This window comes from Podarcis vaucheri (assembly GCF_965113315.1).
Source record: "Podarcis vaucheri genome assembly, chromosome: 11".
Taxonomy (NCBI): Eukaryota; Metazoa; Chordata; class Lepidosauria; order Squamata; family Lacertidae; genus Podarcis; species Podarcis vaucheri.
Window position 1 is genome coordinate 30826290 of NC_138749.1, and position 22661 is coordinate 30848950.

Below are 22661 nucleotides of genomic sequence, written 5' to 3' on the forward strand. Positions count from 1 at the left end.
GAACTTAAATGTCTCTTTAAAAATGCACAGCTGAAAGATCCCTGTGAAGCACAGCACTTTAAAGCCCAAACTTAGACGTGATTCCGAAGGAAGGAGGTTCCCCACCAAAGGAGCAAGATGGGTTTTAAATGTCACTGTGAGATTAATATGCTTCGTTATCAATTTGCTGTTGCTGTTCTTGAAGATTAATGCTGTTCAGCACTGGTGAAATACAATGAGTAACAAAGTCAATAATTAATCAATATTGTTCACATGGAAGTTTCGGACTAAGCACTTTGGTTTTATTTCGTGCGGGATGAATACCAAGTCAGAAATTGCAATGCAAATTGTGGATGGGGGACTTGCTAAGTATCCAATGAAATTCTAGCCTGATCACAACAAAATTCACCTGGCTCTGCATTTTCTTGTGTTCATCATTTTTTAAAAAGCAACTGGCTGGTTAAGGAAACAGGCTAAGAAAGCATGAGGGATTTGCATAGGCATTTGTGATAAAGTGGTAGAAGTATTTCAAAGAACAAGTTTCTTCAAACTTTTCAGATCCAGAACCCACTTTTAACCCAAATAAGCACCAGGGGACCCATTTCTTAATCTTTTACCATATATTTGCATGATGGTAGTGCTCCTGTTGCAACCCACTTTGGATCAGCTGAAAACCAGAGTCATAGAGTAACAAGGCATGTATCTAGTCCAGGGACAGGTCAAATGTGGTAGGTAGGCCTCTTTGCCTGACCCTGACCCTGGGGCTCTTGCCACACCATACACATGTCATGGGCCAGGAGTTAGCTTGGCCTGCTGAACAACAGCCTGAAGGGGGGGGGGGAAGGTGGAATGACTCCACCTGCAGTTGATCAGCCTTCAAGGACACAGAGGAGAAGGCACTGATGAGAACCAGCTGGCTTCAGCCCTCTTAAGCTGAGCTTCCAGCAGCAGTCTGATGTTGGTAACAATGCTTGTAGTTTTGGGTCCTACCTTGCTGCTTCCTGCTCATCTTGACCCCACAATCATCGGATTCCCTAACTGACCATCTGACCACATGGACTGCTGTTCACCCAACCATAGGACTGGACCTGACTTTGGATGCAGCCTCAGCCTCCAGGCAAGTACACCTCAGAGACCCTTCTGGTTGGCTGGACTTCCACTCCACTCAGCTCTGCACGTTGCTGCTCAGCAACAAGACTATGACAACACGCCTCACCAGGCTCACCTCTCACCAGCTCTCCTTCATACCATCCCTAAGTGTTTTTGTCTGGTTGAAGTGTGTCCTTGAACTCTGATAGTGTCTCTTAGTTCTCTGGGTGGAGGACAGAGAGGGTTGTGTGAACGTGTGTAGAAATTGTACAAAGATAAAATTTTACATGCATTGCTTCACCTGCTTTTGCCTCTAGTCCTGCCCACCACCTGGAAGGTGGCCCAGAATGGAACGTGACATGGCCCTCACTCTGCAAAGGGTTCCCCACCCTCATCTAATCGATCCATCTTTCAGTATGGTACACTGGGGCAAGCAGAGGTTCTCCAGAACCTTTCTCAGTCTTTACACCCATGAGTACAGCTAGGTAATTTTAGGCTATGGAGATAGTAATATTATGTGGCTCTTTAGATGGTATCACCTTGTTTACTTCAGAATGTTGTCAGGCTTATTTCTGGTCAGCTATCCCATTCTGCTGAGTGGGGCCTTAGGTTTGTGCCCTGGGCTCTGCTTCCAGCACCTGAGGTTTTTTTAACCGGAGATGGAATCAGCTTATGCACTCAAAGCATATGTTTTGTTACTGGGCCATAGCCATTACCTATGGAAGAGTTAAGTAAGAAAATAGGAAAGATAACTGGAGCCCCTTAAAGCTGAATTATTTTTTTTAAAGTTGGAAGCAACAAATGCAGATCTCCTTTGTCACATCTGCTTTAGCCGTCAGAGATTTGAGCAGTTTTTCAAAAATCATTCTATAATATATATTTTTGCTAAGTTCTGCCCTTTACTGTGACATTCATGTTTCCATAGTTACTAATATAAAACTGAGAAAAGAGCAAGGAAAGTTCAACAGCAGATGAAAAAAGGAACAGTACGAAACTCTGGTCAGTGGACATACTAATGAAGATATAAAAAAGGTAAAGGGACCCCTGACCATTAGGTCCAGTCGCGGACAACTCTGGGGTTGCGGCGCTCATCTCGCTTTACTGGCTGAGGGAGCTGGTGTACAGCTTCCAGGTCATGTGGCCAGCATGACTAAGCCGCTTCTGGTGAAGCCAGAGCAGCGCATGGAAACGCCGTTTACCTTCCCGCCGGGATAAAACAACCTATTTATCTACTTACACGGCATGCTTTCAAACTGCTAGGTTGGCAGGAGCAGGTACCGAGCAACGGGAGCTCACCCCATCGCGGGGATTCGAACCGCCAACCTTCTGATCAGCAAGCCCTAGGCTCTGTGGTTTTACCCACAGCACCACCCGTGTCCAATGAAAATATAGATGGGTTAAAAAACAACAACCCAACTCCTCATAGCACGATGTTATCTCAAACAGCAGGCACAGAATTCCTTTCAGGTGGGCCTCAGTGTCACAACCTACCCAGGGTCTCCCCATTTGCATGCCCCATAGATAGCACATGCATTTGCATACAAGGGAAAATGAAGCAACGGCTGATAATTGAGCTCTTGTTGGATTGCACCTCTTAGTGCATTGCACAGGCCCACCAGCAAAATTTATGTATGTAATTTAGGTGGCCATTTTTGGAGAGAGGGGAAATCTGTGTTGATGTACAGCAGATAAACTTGAGAGCATGCATTAATAATTTGCATTGCAGCACGACCAAGGAATATATTCTCTGCTCCATAGGAACGGCCAGATAACTCAAATGTAATTAGCTGCTGTCAATAATCTCCTTAGTCTGGAATTATCCTACCATGTTAGGGAAGTGGCAGATCATCTAGTAGGGGGCTTTTCAAACGTTATCAAGCCCTTTATTGAAGGCTCTCTTCTGGTAATTGTCTATTCCGTATAGTGAGCCTCTTGCCTTAGCCTATGGACCAGGGGTCAGCAACCTTTTTCAGCCGTGGGCTGGTCCATCGTCCCTCAGACCATGTGGTGGGCTGGACTATATTTTTTTTGGGGGGGGGGAATGAATGAATTCCTATGCACCACAAATAACCCAGAGATGCATTTTAAATAAAAGCACACATTCTGCTCATGTAAAAACATGCTGATTCCCAGATTGTCCGCGGGTCGGAATGAGAAGGCGATTGGGCCGCACCCAGCCCCCAGGCCCATACCCCTGCTATAGACACTATGGCCTTGGAAGACTTCCAGCTTGATCCTAATCCCATTCTCTTGGTTGTAGTGCAGACCTGGAACCATCTTCCTGATCAGCCTGCTTCATTGGTTGCCCTGAAACAATGCTGAGGTAGCAAAGCCAAGTACAAAAAAGGGTGTTGAGTCAAGCCTTTCAGAATTGGTGATAGTCCTTTGATGTTTGAAAGGGGCCCTGGTGCATCTGTTTGAGCACCCCAGGAAACTCCATTCCCAGCTTTCTCCCAGTATCTATGTCCATGCAACCTATAAGATAAAAAACAAATAAAATAAAACCTGCATACAGCAACAGTGTATTTTGTTATGTGCAAGTGGCTTTAGATACCTATTAGGTCCATAAATTACCATACAATAAATATTCAACACAAAAAAACAGCGACAATTTGTTGTTGACAAAGGACAGCTGGATATATAAAGGGCCCCATTACCTTCAGTAGCTTAGGGCCTCATCAAACCTAAATCCAGCCCTGAGCCTTGTCAGAGAATCGGGACTGACCATTATTCCCTGCTAAGGAGACAGTCAGTGCAAACCTGGATTTGCTTCTGTGTATTGTGTGTATTGAATTATGGTGCTGGAGGAGACTCTTGAGAGTCCCATGGACTGCAAGAAGATCAAACACATCCATTCTTAAGGAAATCAGCCCTGAGTGCTCACTGGAAGGACAGATCGTGAACCTGAGGCTCCAATACTTTGGCCACCTCATGAGAAAAGAAGACTCCCTGGAAAAGACCCTGATATTGGGAAAGATGGAGGGCACAAGGAGAAGGGATGACAGAGGACGAGATGGTTGGACAGTGTTCTTAAAGCTACAAACATGAGTCTGACCAAAATGCGGGACACAATGGAAGACAGGAGTGCCTGGCGTGCTCTGGTCCATGGGATCATGAAGAGTCGGACACAACTAAACGACTAAACAACAACAACATTGTGTGAAACGGTTGTGTAGCTGTTTTGAACGGAGTTAGTAGATTAGTGGGCCACATTTCACCTGACAATAATATTTATGCTGCCTGCATCCTTGAGTAGAAACAAGATCTCATATAGATAAATCATGCTTCTTCTTTCCTGCCCACTATTTTCTTTCTTTTTTTCTTTAGATAATTTCATACCATGGGGCATGTAGTGTTTAATGGATGCAGCAAATGAACCTTTATGCAAGGCACATGTTGTATGTTTTTCAGTAAAGAAATATGGGGTGTATAATAAATTTAAAGCATGAAATATGAACAGCATGAGAAATGCAGCCAGCTCCAGGGTTCCCTTGCTTTAATGATCGCCTGCTTGTCACAAGTATTGGAAACATTAATTAAAATGAATTAGTAATGATTTTAAGCATGTGATTGGTGTGAGCCTATTTCCTAGTTGAGAGGAAATGTAATTTAATAGAATAGTTTATTATACAAGTTGCTTTCTTGTTCAGACTCAGCAACTTCAGGATTTTTCATGGATGTCATCATTTATTATCTCTGCGATGCTCTGCTGAATAGCATTCTTTTGGCCGCCATGAATAAATTGATGTGATGTGTATTGTATTCAGGGAGATGATTTGTAAAGGAGGTTAAAAACTTGTGGTGCAATAAGCTCCAAATTTCTTAGAGTGGGGAAGCCGTTTCTGGTACAGTGGTACCTCGGGTTACAGACACTTCAGGTTACAGACTCCGCTAACCCAGAAATAGTACCTCGGGTTAAGAACTTTGCTTCAGGATGAAAACAGAAATCGTGCGGCGGCGGCAGGAGGCCCTATTAGCTAAAGTGGTACCTCAGGTTAAGAACGGACCTCCAGAACGAATTAAGTTCTTAACCTGAGGTACCACTGTATATGGGGGGGGGTTGTTGTTGGTTAACAATGGAGTTAACCTCTCTAGTAGGCCGCAAACCTGGGCAGTGTATACAGAGGTCCTGGGCTGCCCAGACCACAAGACCCTCCCCTTGCTGATCAGCCTTGCTGATGTGAGCCAAAGGAAAGCAGAGCAATACATTTGGCACCAGCTTGGCTGCAGGTGTTGCCAGAAGGAGGCATACAAGGTGCTATCCAACTGTCCTAGGGACTCCATTCTGGATTTCTGTAGGGTTTACCCTTTGGCCTTTTCTTCTCCTGAAGATGCCCCACAAGGCAGTGGGTATATATTTTTCCTCAGGGTATACTTCCAAAGCCTTTCTCATGAAAGAATAGAGCCACAAGGCACATTTGTTTGTTTTTCAAGTGTTTGTAGTGATTTAAGAATTATGAGCTACATCCCATCCACACACACCCCAGACCCAGTCGAAAGCCATTGGACTGGGCCAACATTACTGTGAAGTCTCCTGGTTGGCTATAACATATACAAAGCCAAAACACTTTACTTGTATGGTAAGGTAAAGCTGAATGTAATCCTCGAATCGAATGTTGTCAATCTAAAAAAACAACAACAACAACCTGCAAGATTATGCCACGATAATGGACATATTGCTACTTCAGTGGTGTATCAGGGCAGTAAACTTTATTTTGTAAAGACATCTTTCATGCTTCTCTCTTGATTGAAAAACAATCATTTTTCATAGCTCCCTCTTGACTGAATTTCCATATTTGCTCCATTTAAATGTTATTGTTCTGGTCACCTCTGGCTTTTTCATTACCTTGAGCCATACAGTTATTCCCTCCTTTATTAGTATGAAATTGAGCCTTAAAACATGCACATATTAAGTACCATATAACATCTTTCTCCCCTCTTCTAAAATTGTGCTCTGTCTGTAGATTTGCAGTAATATCATTTAGCCTGCAAATATATATTTTCTCAAATAAAAAAAAGGTATCTGTTTACTAAATAGGATGCACAGCTGGAAAATAACTAAAGAGGAATGAGGCAGGTGTGAGCACACAAAATTACTGTGAGATATGGAAATCGTCTAAAGCCCCACAGAACAGCTGGCTTTTATTTATAGCTTGACAAAGGAATTAGCTCTATGAACACCTTTTGAAACTGTTGGCTAGGTTTCAAATGGAGTTAATCCTCTGAGAGTCATAAATCCCTGTCATCCAAGTCCAAGGAGAATCCTTGATGTCTAAGAACTTCCTCACTTAACAGTTGTAGGTGAACCTTGGATCAACATAATGAGAAAACAGATATGGGCACCGCTCAGCTGAATGGAGAATGAACAGCACTCTTGTTCCTAAAACTACAGAGAAGAGAAGACTCGGTAGAAGAAATAAATACAAAATCTCTGCTATAAAAGTTAGTCAAATATATCTTGAATATTTGGATTGGATAGGATTACATTGTTTTGGAAGAAGCAATACCAGTACTGGGACAGACCCCAGAGCAGAGCTTGTTAGAAATAAAAGTCAAGACTTGCCCATTGGTAAAGGGTAGGAAGCCTACAGAAAATGCTTTTGTGGGTGCTTGCAAGTCCCCAACTGCCAAGTGATATGTCCAAGTGAGCCAGTGTGGTGTAGTGGTTAAGAGCGGTGGTCTTGCAATCTGGTGAACTGGGTTCGCATCTCCGCTCCTCCACATGCAGCTGCTGGGTGACCTTGGGCCAGTCACACTTCTTTGAAGTCTCTCAGCCCCACTCACCCCACAGAGTGTTTGTTGTGGGGGAGGAAGGGAAAGGAGAATGTTAGCCGCTTTGAGACTCCTGAAGGGGAGTGAAAGGCGGGATATCAAATCCAAACTACTACTACTACTACTACTACTTCCATTCCTAAGCATCAGGGTGGTGTTAGTGGTTAGAGTGTTGGACTAGGGTCAAGGAGATGAGGGTTCAAAATCCTACTTGGCTGCAAAGCTCACTGGGTGATATTGGGCCAGTCATTGATTCTAAGACTAACCTACCTCACAGAGAGTTGTTGTGGGAATTAAATGAGGAGGAGGAGGAGAACCATGTACACCACCTTGAGTTCCTTGGAGGAAAACATGGGAAGTTGTGGAAGTGACATGTGGGGGGAATTTCCAAAAAGCGGTGGTTAGTCCTGGAAAAATCATAGTGTGTTTTTTCCCCAAAAGAAGTTCAACAACTTTGGCATTTTTCTAAAGAAAGCTCAACAACTTGAGGAATTTTCTAAAAAATTCTTTGTGTCTGGATTTTCACTTCTTGAAATATGGCAACCCAAACGACCGCATCATGAGCACAAGGCAGGAATTCAAAGTGCATGCAGAGCACATCACCCAAGCAGGTGAGCTGAGCCAGAGACTTCAAGTCAGTGTTAGCTTAGCAGAGTGCCATTTTAGAGAGAATGATAAACATGCTTTAATAAGTCATTGACAACACATGGGCATCTATGGACAGGATGAGGTATGGGAGTGATCACTCCCAGAAAATGGCTGCCTCTGGCTTCCCCTTTACAACATCTTAAGTGTCAAGCTTAGCATGGAGTTGATAAAGCGAGGCTTCTTTCCCAGGTACAAAAGTTAAAAGTGTTGTGCAAATGAGAAGAAAACGGGAACTGGGTGGGGTGAGGAATGTCACTTTTATTTTGCGGCATCAGGGAACAGTCTCATGGCACTGAGGAGGCACAATGCTAGACAAGCGGCCCTTCGCTTCCCCAACAGGCACCCAGCAGCCAGTCAACCAGCCACTTAATCATGGCCCTTAAACTCTGTCGACAGAGGCTTGTTTCTCATTAAGCACCTGAAAGCAGACCAAATGACAGTCCTAAGGGGGAAATAAAGAAGAAAGGTATTGGTTTTCAGACACAGTTCAAAGGCAACAGAGCCAAGTCTTGGCCAAACAGAAACAATTGTCATTAATTCTTCACCCCCTCCTCCCTTTTTTTTCCATGGAGCAGTCTGAAATAAATTCCCCAGGCTCTGTTCTGCTGAGACGGATCCTGGAAATGGCTGAATGAGGAAAATGACAAGACTGTATACAAATTTATTGTTCCATTTCTACCAGATGGGTTTCTGGAAGGTAATTGGAAACTGGAAAGGGGTGTGGGGAGGAGATGGAGGAAACCATTGCTGTTTCAATGGTTGATGCCTGGCCTATCAGGCTTTGTCACTTCCACCAATGTAACGAAGTTGGATCTGGCCTTACTGTACCTTTGTGATTTATTTTTAAAGGAACAATATGCTTTTCTAGCTCCAACTACATTATTAACTGTCTAGGTTTCCCCCCACCCCCAGAATGAATCTTTGTGAAGAAATGTAACTTTACACACTTGTGGATAGAAAGCTTTGTGAAGAGATGCTTTGTGGTGTGTCCAGCAAATGGGAAGAAAGGGCTTCATCTTCCCTCAGTAGTCAGGGCAAGTCAACTGTTGAGAGCCATTGTTGTCGTGCTGCTTCTGCTTGATGGGCAATTCATGCAGGGAAATTGGCTGCCATCTTAAGCATACAGATTAGCTGGATCTCCCCAGAGCTTGGTTCGGGTTGACATGATATGGTTGCTAGGCAACCACAGAAAGCTCTTCCTAAATATCTCCAGGTTTGGAAGGAAATATTGAGAGGAAGGCAGGGTGGCAACCTGGATACTCAGAGCAAAAAAAAGATAATGTCAGGAGAAAGGGGCCGTGTGGGAACTTCAGGGCTACTTAGGGGGCAGAAAGTGTCATGGTGTCAAAGGAAGGTTTGGTAGGCCTGGGAGAAAAGCATTGTTACTCAGCGCAGGAAAAAGGTGGGTGAGAAGGGAAGAATAAGAAGGAGAAATTGTATAGGGTGGAGAAAGGCATCATGGACACCATGAGAAGACACATGGGGTGGTATTCAATGAGGTCTTACTCAGAGTATACCCACTGAAATGAATGAACACGACGAAGTTTGGTCCGTTCATTTCAGTGGGTCTACTCTTATTTGGTCTTGCCACTCAAGTGCAGATTTCAGCTGCTGTCCAGGGTTCTCGTGTTCTTTGGGCTGCTCCTGAACAATGTTGTGCAGAGACAGAAAAGTTCCTTGTGCCTCATGCATATCCCACAAAATGTGGATGTTTCGTGTGAATGATCAAAAGAATATACACAGTGCAACTAAATAAGTGTATCGGCAAACCTAGTGCCCTACATTTTATAATCTTCTTGAAGCTGAATAAAAAGAGGCGCTTGACAGAGCTTCTCTACCCTCCTTCTCAGCAGAGACACAATCGTTTGCATTTCTTTGCTGAATATATTGAGGTAGCGGTGGGGGAGGCTGTCAGCAGGACAGGCCTCCTACATGCTGACACCAGAAATGTCTGAAGCACCGGTGACATTTAAAATGCCAAATGAAATGAACGGGGAAGTCTTATTTAGAAGTGACAGATGCAAGAAATGTCTTCCCAGCCTTTGCTCTTTATTTTAACAATCCTGAAACAAACTGTCACCATTAATGAGAAAAGAAGATAGGGAAATACAAAGCTGTGCCTGATCCACAACCCCAGCATATCATCATGATTCTCATACGGAGAATGGAGGCATTTGTTATTCTAATTTCCCTGGAACTGTTATCTGTTGCTACCATTCTTTCAGAGTGTTCATTACTTTTCAATATGGTTATAACCTTCAGTGCCTTGAGAAAACAAACACACACACACACACACACACACACGCACACACACACACACAGTTTACACCTCTTTGTCTTTAAAATACCAGCTACATTTGGAATTGCCTATTAAGGCTTTGGCAGTATATATCCATATGTTTACCAGTTTAGCTACCCACTTTCACTTTTCCAGTATGATTGAACTGTTTTCTGAGGGAAGAGAAATGTGACGCTTATTATAAATAGCACATACATTTTTGATCCATGAAGGTTTTAAGAAATATTTCCATATTCAGCAGCACTTACTCCAGTGGGATAATTTTCTCTCTCGCTGGAAAATATGTATGTATGGGGGGAATCCTAATGGATTTTCCCCCACTCCCTTATTATTCTCTTTTATTGAACTGCTTGTGTTTAGGCTTCAAAAAGTTTAACCATATAAATGCAAGAAAGAAAATTTACAGCTGCAAACAACTAAATACACTACAAGGTTGTCCCAAGCATCCAAAGTCAGTGACTCCAGTGCTGTGGTCCACTCTGGACTAAATCATCACAGCTCCCTCCTTTTTAACAATCTCAGCCTTTGTTCTGTCCTATAGATGCCAACAGGTCTTCCTAGCCTTTGTATTGGGTGCTTGAAAGCAACCCCCCCTGTGGTTTGCTAGAGTGGAAAACTAGTGGTAAGGGGGCTGCTTAGCCCTTTTTACTAAAAATTACATCCTCTCACTAGATGCTATCCTGTTTGGTGTGGGGGAATAAGAAGTCCCATCTGGTTAGGTGCTTATTCCACCCAGTTTGTCCCACTCCACTGTACAGGCCATCTATATGTTCCCCTAGCTATGTTAACGCATAGCTCCCCAAACCATGGTCCACAAACTGCTAACAGTCCATGAGCTTTATTCAGGTGGCACGTTGCATGTCTGTGGATTTTTGGTTGAAGGTGGGAGATGGCACATCTATTGCTTTCAATATTTACACTAACTTTTAATTGCATTTTATTGCTTCTTTTACTACTTTCGTTGTACTGCATTGTACTGCAATTTCAGCTCTGCGAATTTCAGGTTGTAATACATAGCAAATAAAAGAAGCAGTGAGAATGCAGATTACAATTGGTACAAGAGGCAGGAAAATTATTAAGTGGTCTGCCAAGACTCTCAGCTATTTTCAAGTGGTCATTGATGGGGGAAAGTTGGGGGACCACTGCTTTAAGGGACAACTGATGATACAATCTTTTGTGCAATATCTGGCAAGCCCTCTTCAGTGGTGATTCGCTGTAATGTAGTTAAACGAAAAATATTTGTTCAGAAAAATGAGTAGAATCCTTCCAGTTCACAAACTGAAAGCATTTTGTACTAGCTGACAGGGTGAGAACCCCTGCATTTAAATTCATTTAAAGAACTTCCACTGGGTATTTGAAGGGAGCAAATGGTAAATGGTACAACAATAGAGTGGCCCCTTCTCCAGGGCCACACTGTCATGTAGCCTAGTAGCTCGGGGGGGGGGTCCCATTTCCCCTTTCTCTGTTGCCGCCACCCACTTACAGTAAGTGTCACCTCATGGTGGTTTCTTCAGGAGTGAGGAAACTGCCTCAGTTTTAATTATCACTACAACTCTCTGTGTCACTGTCAAACAGAACCTATCTTGTTGGTTGTGGTTTGAGGGGACAAAGTGACTTGTCCACAAGGCAAAATGGAGAACCAGAGATCAAGGGTGCCTCACTACAAATAATATCTACTGACCTTATTTGGATGGCCAGAGATGGTGCATCAGTCAGGGTGGACTGCTTCTGCCAAAGAGCCATGGTGTCAACGAGATGTGTTTCATTCTCTACCAGGGTCTAACGGATTCCCATATTTGTGGCCTGGAGGCTCTTTTCTCCAGGATAAACTGGCAGCTGACCTGGGAGTTATGGGGTGATGCCCCATATGGAAGTGGGTAAGTCTTGTATGAGTTATTTGAGATCTTCCAACTCTTCTGTGCAGGACATAGAAGGGTATTTTTCAGGAAAGCGGATTGTAAAGAGAGGCAGGGCATGAATGCTAAGTAAACTCAGGTTCATTCTTCTCTTCCCAAATTTAAAATAAGACCTTTGAGGTTAATGCCTCTGCAACTGAGGTAACAATTGGAGGGGAAAAGAACTTCTACATACTGAAAACAAGTGCCTTTCACTGCACATTTCTCCTGTTACAGACCCCATCAAAACAAACACGAGTTGTGCAGGATCAACAATTGGTGCATTGTGCTGTGCTTATAGTATGTACTTTGTGGAATGAATGCAAAATGGGATGCGATTGAGTGAGTTTGAGCGTAACGATTTTGATGCAAACACAGCTCTGCAGGTGTCCCACCCTTGATTTGTGAAGGCTGCTTCACAAATATATGGCCATCACTTCACTGCTTACAGGGGAATTATTGGACTATGTTGAAAAGCATTTTGTATAAGATGCTGCGCAAATTCTATGGAGCTTAATCTGTGATGAGCCATTGACACTTGCAGTTTCCAGCGATGCCACACAGCTGTCCAGTGAGGAGCAAGCGTGTGTGAACCAGTCTTCAGTCCCCAGCCCAGTCAATAACTCGAAAAGCTGCCAAAAAACCCACAAAAACATTTATGGCTAGGCTTTAACAAAAGCATTTGGAGTCCCCCACCCTATTCCTGTCTTGTATTATTGTCCTTGCTTGCAATTCCTCTTTTTGTGGCAGATTGTACTTTTTTATCTTGCTTCAGTGAGGAGCCTTGGAGGAGAATAGTTATTCAAATCAAATGAGAACAAGCAAACTTCTCATTAGCTAGAAGAAAAATAGAAATCAATCTTGCCTCGCTCAAAAAGCAGACCATAATCTCTTCTAATTATTCCATAACCCCAAGGAAGCTGTCCCATGAGAGGAGCCAAGATAATCCTTGAATATTAAGGAAGGGGTAGAAAATGCAAGCAGAATTCGTAACATGGGGAGATGTAAGGCAAACAGGCACATGAGCAGGAGGCATGCTTCGGCTTTCATTGCATTGTTCAACGGCCATTTCTCACCAGCTGAACGAAAGCAGATCGCCTTTCACCACAAAGACACGCAGAGCATGGAGACAGATTTCTAAGCTGCAGATAATTCCATTTCATAACTTTTTTTTCAACACCACGATTATTAGGTGGGCAGCAAATGCTTGGGATTCAGTTTCACTGAAGGGGGGCTGGGATTGGGTCATTCTATGGAAACAAGATGAGAATAAAAGACACTACAATATTTTACAGTTTATGAGCTTGGGTAGGATTCTTACTTTGCCCCCATTATGCGCTACCCCACTGTGTGAACTCCCAAGAATGGCTAATTTTGTCCATTTGTTTCTACCTAATCCTCCAAGTCGTCATTGAGATGATTAATCCTCTTTGGCCAAAGCTGGTTGGAGTCCCCTAAACAGATATTACTAAAATGGTTAAGGCCACAGTCCAGCACAAAACGGGACATGTTTAAACTCCCTGAAATCAGTGGACTTAAACCTGTATTTGATGATGATTTAAACATTTTATCATTTTTGTTTTATATATCCCAGTTTAGGAATGGAGGAAAATGTTGTTTGATTCAAAGTCACCTAATTTGCTGTGGCAGACTTGTATGTGAATTTGAACAAAGGTCGTATATCGGAATGCACAATCCTCTCAATTTTCCATTGCTCACAAAAACATGGGAAAATGCATGCAAAAATGTGTATTTTAGGGGAAAACACTGAGAAGCATTCCAAATTGTGCATTTTCAACAAAGAACATGTACAGAATAATATAGTGATAATATAATATGCATACAAAAGGTTTAAATACATTTTATACATAAAAAGAATCAGCAGCAAAATGGGAATGGGATGTGATTGAGTGTATGTGAAACTAAGATGGAGAGGAAATAGGTCAATTTGTCCATACCTACATCTCTCTAAAATACAGTATGGATCTAGGAACTCTGGTGTGTGTACATAGAGGAAGCTGGTGCTTCAACATTCATGAATTGAATTGAATTGAAGTTGAAGTTTAATGTACCAGGAATCTTTGGGAGGAATTGCAGAACCATAGAATCATAGGACTGTAGAATTGGAAGGAACCCTGAGGGTCACTGAGTCCAACTCCCTGCATGGTAGGAATCTCAACTGAAGCATCCAAGACAGGTGGCCATCCAACCTCTGCTTAAAAACTTCCTACAACCTCCTGAGGGAGTCTGTTCCACTGTCAAACAGCTCTTACTGACAGAAAAAAATCTCCTTTCTTGTAATGCGAATCCATTGGTTCAAGTCCTACCCTCCAGAGCAGGAGAAAGCAAGCTTGCTCATCTTCCATGTGACAGCCCTTTAGATATTTGAAGATGGCTATCACATCTTCTCTCTGTCTCTTCTTTCCCAGGCTAAACATACCCAACTCCCTCAACCAGTGGCGTAGCTAGCCACTCGGGTGCCTCAGCGGCTGAGGGGGAGGAGGCGGGCAGATGGGCAGGGCAGAGCCTGCAGGCGCCCGGCCCACCACATCACTCTCAGGAGAGATGCGTGGCTCAGACACATTGCAGGCCCCATGGTAAGTGCCGCCCCCATGGTGCAGCATCCAGTGCGCCCCACTGCCCCCCAGCTATGCCTCTGCCCTCAACCGTTCCTCATAAGACTGGTTTCCAGACACTTGGTCATTTTTTTTGGAGATGGGGACAACATTTGCCCACCTGCAGTCCATAGGGACCTTACTTCTTCTCCAAGAATTCTCCAAGATTATAGACAGAAGTGCTGAGATTACACCCAGCCACCAGTTCTTGGCTACAGAGCTTTGGATTGGGATATGTGATAGACTTCAACAGAATTTTCCTGTTTTTTAAATCTGCCAAAAAAGAGCCCACTTTCATATCAGGCACCCATCACCCAAAGGAGGGGGGAGCCCTGGAAAACCAATAAATCCAATTGTCCGCTTAATGAATAACAGACTTTCTGTGAAGCTCAACTGTAGAAATCTTTCTGCTGACCTTATAATCTTGTCTATGTCAGTGCTGCTATGTTTGGATCACTCAGGTCTTTATCCTGTGCTAAACACAGGGGGCTTTGCTCCTGGGGAAAACACGCATGCACACTGTCATTCTGACTTTGGCATTGAGATCTTCCTCTTGTTCACATCACAAGGGCCCTCTATGAAGGGAAATAGAAGGGAAATTATGGGAGACATGTTGACAATATGGCATGGCCAGTTTAGAATGGTTGCCACTTGTAGATAAGGGGCTTCAAAAGACTTGTTCATGACTGAAACAAAAGTGGGAGGCAGCACCATGAAGCAGCTCCTGAGGCAGTGAAACTTGGGGTGATACTCCTATTCCTATCACTGTCTACTTTAAGGTGTTGTAGTGGGAGCAAAACTCTCCAAACAGATTTTTGCTGGCTGGGCAAATTTTCTTCTTGAACCTGAAAGAAATAGAGATTGTTGGTGTGGTTTTTCACCAGTTGCACCAATTATTTCTTCCTACTTTACTTTCTTAACATACTGCTTAGCTAGTGACTCTAGTCAGCATGAATCTGAAGCAGCTTCATTTAAAGCAGAAGCTGGGATCAAAACCTTCTCAGGCACTTTTTAGCAAGATGGGGACTGATGTTGCTTATGGCTGGTTCCTGCCCAAATACAATCTAGCTCACGAGATTGTCTTAGTGGAGTGCTGTATTTACATCCTTTTTGACAAAAATGTTTTCATGTGTTTCATGGGAACAGTTTCCAAAGTCAGCATGGGGCTGCTGAATGCCAAATGGGAGCTGACCCCAAGGGATTTCCTTGCAAGAATAGCTTTTAAATGACATCTTCTGATAGTTTCTGTGGTGGCATCTGAGGAATTATCACACCATGGCCCTCAATGTTGCAAAATGCAAAGCCCACCTGTAGTTGCCTAAGATAGCTTCTTTGTGCAGGAGGGATTTTTGTCCCAGATTTTATCTTGAGAACCACTCTGAGGTGTATTTATGAAGGGCAGTATATAAATCTAAAACAAACAACTCTAGCCATGTATTTAATTGCTCCTATCCAATGCACTCATATCCACATGTGGATACAAACCACACATGCAAAATGGTATTGCATGCATTTTTCAACTCCACAAATATCTAACCATGCCTAGACCTGGTCTGTGATAGAACCCAATCAGACCACAGATGATTATTTCTCATGAATACCTTTCCTTATTGTGAACAAATAGGGACAATGAATGATCATTGTTATAAGCAGCTGCATGGGCCTAGGTACTGGGCGTCAGTGCCAAAGACTTTCCTTTTTAAGGGCGGGGGGGGGGGGGACTGCTGTGCTGATAGTATCACTGAAATTGCTATAGTAGCATTGCTGTCAATATGGTGAGATATGGAAAAATAGCCACACCAAATTCTCTGAAGTAAATATGCTGCCTTTTTGCAACTTATTTGTGGATATATTTAACAGCCAGTCTTTTACCTTGCTAAGAAATCTTGCTTCTCCTCCCTAAATTCAGTACCACTTCATCCATCACCACTTCATCCAGTATCATCCACTATCACTTACCAGTGGGACTAGTGGTTATAGACATTGTGCGAGGGGAAAGACAGGAATTTTCTCTGTGTGTCTTTATGTCCAAAATACAAAAACAAAGAATCAGAAATACAACTCAGAAAGATTGAGGGCTCACTATGATGTTCAAAATTCACTTGTTTATTTGATTTGAATCCCCAAAATTTTGATTTCAAGTGGGGAGAAATGCAGAAAGAACTTGATTTTTCTTTCAGCTGATATGGAAGCCTTGTTTGGAACTCAGCATTTTGGCCACATTTCTCGTGTGTGTGTGTGTGTGTGTGTGTGTGTGAGAGAGAGAGAGAGAGAGAGAGAGAGAGAGAGAGAGAGAGAGAATAAATGACTTTTTGCAATTGCTGTTCATTGTATTTGCAAGTGCATGAATGATGTCAGGTTTCCACCTCACACGCTCCTGAGTGTGTGTGTAACACATATATTCTAATTACAAGTAGAAAGCACAAATGATACTACATAGTTAACAGCATCTGTTAGGGCCTTAATTAATTCAACCTCCACACCGTCACCATAGCAACGATGCTTAACAGACTATGCTGACTCAGAATGTTCAATAGAAAGCCTTGCACTACATATTTATTCAAATTGCAGTCATTACTGAAATATTTCTGTATTAGCTCCATAATGGCAGGGTTGATGGTAACAGAAGGATCCCTTTATATAGGTGACCTTATTTCATATATTGCCTTATTGTCATGCAGAACGGCATTCACGCTTGAGAACATAAAAGCAGGCACACTCTCTTTAAAGGCACCTTGCATTTAAAATTTGCCACCTTTTCATGATGTCCAATGAATATTCCTGGGAGCAAATGAAACATCATCTTCATTTTCAAAAATGTATCATTTTCAAAAGTGTGCCTGAATTATAGCAATTCAGCAATGCATAGAACTGTAAGAACTGTATCTCATATAACCTTTTGTTTCTTGTGATTTATGAATCAGAAACTGATACCTCACTTTGTATCAGCCTCATAGTTTTGAACGAAAAGGGGATCACAGAGTTCAGCTGAAATAGACTTTTTAAATTTAGGGATTTAAAGAAGCAGAAAACTGAAGATAACTAATGTGCACATTCCATAAAATGAAGCTACTGTAATGCTTGCATATTGCACCACCAGAAAATTGTTGAATAAAAGCATACATTTTGCTGGTTTTAGAGCTCTTGTTTTGCAAAAAGAATCTGGGAAGGTCTTGTTATCTGACAGTTTCATTTCTTCATTGAGAACATTTAGTGTCATTATCTCATCATTATCTTCTTGTCCCTAGCACTGCGCAGAAACAGAAGCTTTCCTAGAGAAAGGGGAATCCTATTATGCAAACAATACAACTTAATGCTTATGCAAATCTACCTGCTTTGCATAATTTATGTCAATTAACAAAATGAGACTATAGGGCTGTTTGTGCAATTGATACAACACTTCTTCTTAACTAGGGAGGGAGGGATTTCTCCATTTCCACTGTCGGTTTTTTTGTATGTACTTTGTACCTAATCTGTTTCCGTTTGCATTCACTTTTAAAAAATGCACTGAAATTCATATTTAAAATTAACATAGCCTACATTGTTATGTGGCAGTCTGAGGGCTGCCTTTAAATTGTCCAGTTCTTTTCTTTTTTAAAAAAGGAGAGCCACTCTAAGCAGCTAGAAAAACTCACCTGCTGGCACTGCTACTTCTGCTGCTGCACGTTTTCAAAGATGGGATTCTGAGAGTGACAGGATATTGTGACAACCTGTCCTCACAGGGACATTGTCCAAGGAAAGACAACGTTGGCTGCTCCTACATACTCCTTGGGCACTAGTATTTATGCATTCATGCACTTGCAGAGGACATTCTGATCCATACATTAGGCAGAAGGCTTTGGTCAGATTGGTTTGCTTCAAAATGCAGACTGACAAAATTTCTCAGGTTCCCCAGCTCTGCAGCTACTTCATTCTGACAGGCTTCCTATGCAAAGTAGTAAAGAGTGATCATATCTGTGCACATGTGAACACATAAGTATCTGTAGAAGAATGTGGTTCTGGTATAGCCCTGCATAGGTCCTGGCTACCTCATTACGTTGCTTCCAGACGGATGCAATATATCTTGCTGCGAAACATCCCACCTGCATGAGGCTTATTTATACAAGAAATGAGTTTCCCAAAAAGCAACTTGAGGGATGCTTCCCCCTCACCCCCCAAAATGCCTCTGGTAAATAATGAAGAGCCCAGGTAGGTGTGTCCTATCCAGATCATAAAGAACACAGGTGTCCTGGGCAGAGAACTCCACTGGTTCCCAAACTTATTTCCCCTTGAAAATGGTTGCGGGTCTTGACAGACCACTTAATAATTTTTCTGCCTGTTGTAGCAATTGTTAATTTACAGTGCTAGATGCTCTGTGGCTTTGAATCGTATATTTAGACACGTGAAACTTGCCAGCCAATGGTGATGTGTGGACCACAGTTTGAGAACCCCTGCACTCATGGATGATGTTGTCAGAAGGATGCTGTGCCAACTGAGATTTCTAAAAAGACAATATTAATTTTTCAGTGTCCAGTGGACAGGCACTATATACTCTCTCTCTCTCTCTCTCTCTCTCTCTCTCTCTCTCTCTCTCTCTCTTATTAATCTCAAATCAGTGTGCCTGGGAATCTGCCAATAAGTAACTAGTAGGACAGAAGTACGGTGTATTGTGTCAGGGCAAATCCACTCGGTACAATGAAGACTAATCAATGCACACCTCCTGTGAGCTTAAAGATCACGCCTAAAGATTTCAGACTTGTGCAATAGGACACTGATGATCTTGATATGGGACATCAGAATGGAAAGTGCATAGTCTTTGCAGATCTGGAACTTGCTTGCATTGAATAAATAATGTCTCTCTTCTGCTCGATATTTAATTATTTTCACTGAACAAGTACACTGTGTCCCTGAACTTGAAAAGAATGTTATACTCCTATTGTACTAAGACAAAATTGCTACTCCAAAGGTATGTACAAATTCTGTTAATCTCAGCTGTAGGATAATCTAATTATTATTTTTTCTTTTGAAGTATGCAAAACAATATTTACTGAATGGATTATGGAAATTTCAAGGTAAAGCTAGCTTTGAAGATTAAGCAACTTACATGCTGTTAATACTATACTACATTTTCTTTTTTCTTTGCTTTCGTTCTTTTTTCTCCCTCCCCCTTTGAAATTAACAAGGAAGCTTTATTTTGTATGGTAGATAAAATCTACCTAATGCACTTTAAAAATGGGAATGCCAAGTGAATCCTTTGAATATGTCTCGACTTAAGGTGAAAGTTAGTAGTGCAATGTAGCAGCAAAACATATTGTTCCAATAACTTTAGGCACTAGGGTTTGCCTGGGGGGGGGTTGACCTTGAAAAATGCCCTTGATTCTGCTGCTTTAATAAAAAGGTGATAATAATCCTCCTGCTGCAATGTGACTTCTGCAGGGGAGGAGCTGCCTGCATTCATAGCCATGTCTAACAGATGGTCTTGTGTTCCTCTATAAATCTTCATGATGGGGAACATCAGTTACTATGGCTTAGCCTGGAAACAAGGCCCACCCTGAGCACTAGGGTATTTGGGATGTGGTGTTGGCTCTGCAACTAGTATATACCCTGCTTTTTTCTACAATTCCCCTGTAGCCACCAGGGCTACCACTGTAAAACAAGCAGCAACTTTTTATCTCTGAACTAGTGCCCGGCACCATGTTCCTAGTGCCAGGAAAAGCTAGTGCTACTATTTGTCCAAGTTCTAAACAACCGTTGCTTGTGGTTCCCAGGTCCCCTCCAGCCAACCCTGCCTTCTGTATGAGCTGAGATGAGAAATGGAAATGGGTGAGGAGAGCACCAGTGGCCACATTGTGTCACGAGCCTCCTGATCCCAACTGGCTCAAGGCTGGTGTGGCAGTTCCTGTCAGATGAGAAGACAAGGAAGAGGGTACCGAGTGGACCATCAATGCAGAGCAGCCCAAGAGGGAAGATGGCCCCCCTACCCCTTTGCCTTGAGAAGGGGAGGCAGTCCTGCTGGCTCCCTTTCCTGCCTCATCCATGGAGAGCTTCCATAGCAATGGGACAGAGCATGGACCAGACAGGAGAGGAGGCTGGCCAGTTGGAAGGGGAGGAGTCAGAGGAGCTGACTTCTGTTCCATCACCAAGAACTTGTTGGTGCCTCCAGCACTGGCAACAGACGAAGGCCTCTTGGAGAAGCGCACCACAAATGCACCAGTCTCCTCGGAAGAGTCTTGCAAGGGAGTGTGCCATTTCTCACCTTTAAAAACTGGTGAGAGCGGTATGACCCTTTGAGACATCTTCACAGCTTTTGCCTGGCCTCAGATGCTGTTCTTAAACTCTCTGGTTTGTACCTGGACCATAGCAAGCCTCGAATGAAACTTTCTTACTTACTCTCAGGTAAGAGCCTCTCTTGTAGCATTTGGGACAGGAGCCAGGACACATGGGGGGGGGACCACTCGGGGATGGGCACCACTTGAGCAACCAAACCTATGCAATTGCCCATTTCTCACCTATCTTTTTTTAAAAAAAAAACCTCATTCTGGAAAGTGTAATGGAATCAGAATGAGGAAAATTTCCAGTAAGTCAAGCCATGCATTGCAGCATAGAAAAACAAGACTTAACAGCGAAGTCATTTGTCAATCTGACCCAAGGAAGAATTCCTTCAACTCCAAATATGGACATTAGTCAGTTTCATAAGAACATCAGAAGAGCCCTGGTGGATCGGAAGACCCATCTATTCCAGCATCCTGATGTCGCAGGGGCCAATGGGAAACCTGCAAGCGACACCCAAATGTACAGCAACTTTCCCACATGGGATTCCTAGCAACTGGTTTTCAGAGGCATATTTCCTCCAACAGTGGAGGCAAAACAGAGTCTACGTGGCTAGTAGCCATTGAGAGTCATATCCTACAAGAATTAATCTACCGTATATACTCGAGTATAAGCCGAGGCACCTAATTTTACCACAAAAAAACTGGGAAAACCTATTGACTCGAGTATAAGCTGGTTCACCACACCACGAACCACCTGGTGGGCCGGAGTGCGTGTGCGTACATGGCAGAGGGAGCTTCTCTCTCCCCCCAGCCCCTCCCGTCCCCCTGCCTATTTAGGGTGCTGCCGAGAGGCAGAGACTGGTGGTGGCAGTGGCAGAGGAAGAACAAGCAGCCCACCTCCACTGCCGACAGCAGCAAAGGCAGAGGAGGAGGAAGGAGCAGCCCCAAAGGATCCTCACTCAAGTATAAGCCGAGGGAGGCTTTTTCAGCATAAAAAATGTGCTGAAAAAGTTGGCTTATACTCGAGTATATACGGTAATCCCTTTTTAAAGCCATTCAAGTTGATGACCAACCCAAGATCTTTTAGAAGCATTTCCCATAATTCATGCATTCCCTCCCATTCACAAGTAAAATAAGATAGAGGAATGAGAACTCCTACTTTTGCCCATCTTTCCTTGCCATCCCTTCTCTTCACTACAGAGACAAATTATCTTTCTGGGTCTACGTCCAGAAGGTACAATGCCAGATTGTAGCATTTGATTAGAATAGGCCTACATTCTGCTGCCAGTTACATCCTCCACTCAAATGTTCTCACTTGGGCTTGATGTGTTTGAAAAAGAAGTGAAAAATGAATTCAACACCTTAATTGGATGTTACTGAGATAGCCTGTTCATGTGAGTTTTAGATTATGTGAATTAGGCCAAAATGGTCCCACGATACAACATTTGGATTTACATCTGAATTTTTCAAAATGCTAAGGTCTCTGGGACTTTGAGACCATCGATGTTGCTTTTCTGCATGTATCTGTTATTGCGTGGGAACCAGAATAATGGAAACCCGAAACTGGAAATAAAATGACATTTGATGGAGATTTTGCGATGGCAAGATTATTATTTTTTTGTAATTTCAGCCACTTTTAATATTTCAAGTTCCAAATGAATAACAGGACGTTTGGGGCTCTACTTCTTTTACATCTGTCGGAGATCATTTTGTGCGCAGGCTGCATATAAATGAACTTTTCGGGAGGGGGAATGCAGCAGAGTTTGCACGCTGTCGTTTTCAAAGGCTTGTAATGAACCATGAAAATTTGCCAGCATTTCAGTAAGAAACTGTAAAGGACATATAGGACACAAAACAGCTCTTCTGATAAATTTTGAGCGAAGGCATTTTGTGAATTCGGGAGACAGGCTAGGAAAAAAACCATGCTAAAAAAGTTAAGATAACCAGTCATTCTAAATGACTGGGGGGATGGGGTGGTTTGGGGAAACTTTCTTTTACCTCAGGAGATTCATCTGACATAGTTTCTGTTTATCCATCTAGCCAGGGCCTGCCCAAGACAGTTTTGACACCTGGGGTGAACCACAAAATTGTACACACACACCCCTTCTGCCAA

General features: G+C 42.9%; 1 long non-coding RNA gene across 1 annotated transcript; it reads right to left on the reverse strand.

Annotated features, from left to right (window-relative positions):
• Positions 1–7722: 7722 nt before the first annotated feature.
• On the reverse strand, positions 7723–12128 carry LOC309514739. The gene is made up of 2 exons (XR_014212155.1): positions 11469–12128; positions 7723–7930 (listed from the first exon to the last, which is right to left on the reverse strand). It is a non-coding gene; the product is annotated as an uncharacterized lncRNA (long non-coding RNA).
• Positions 12129–22661: the final 10533 nt, after the last annotated feature.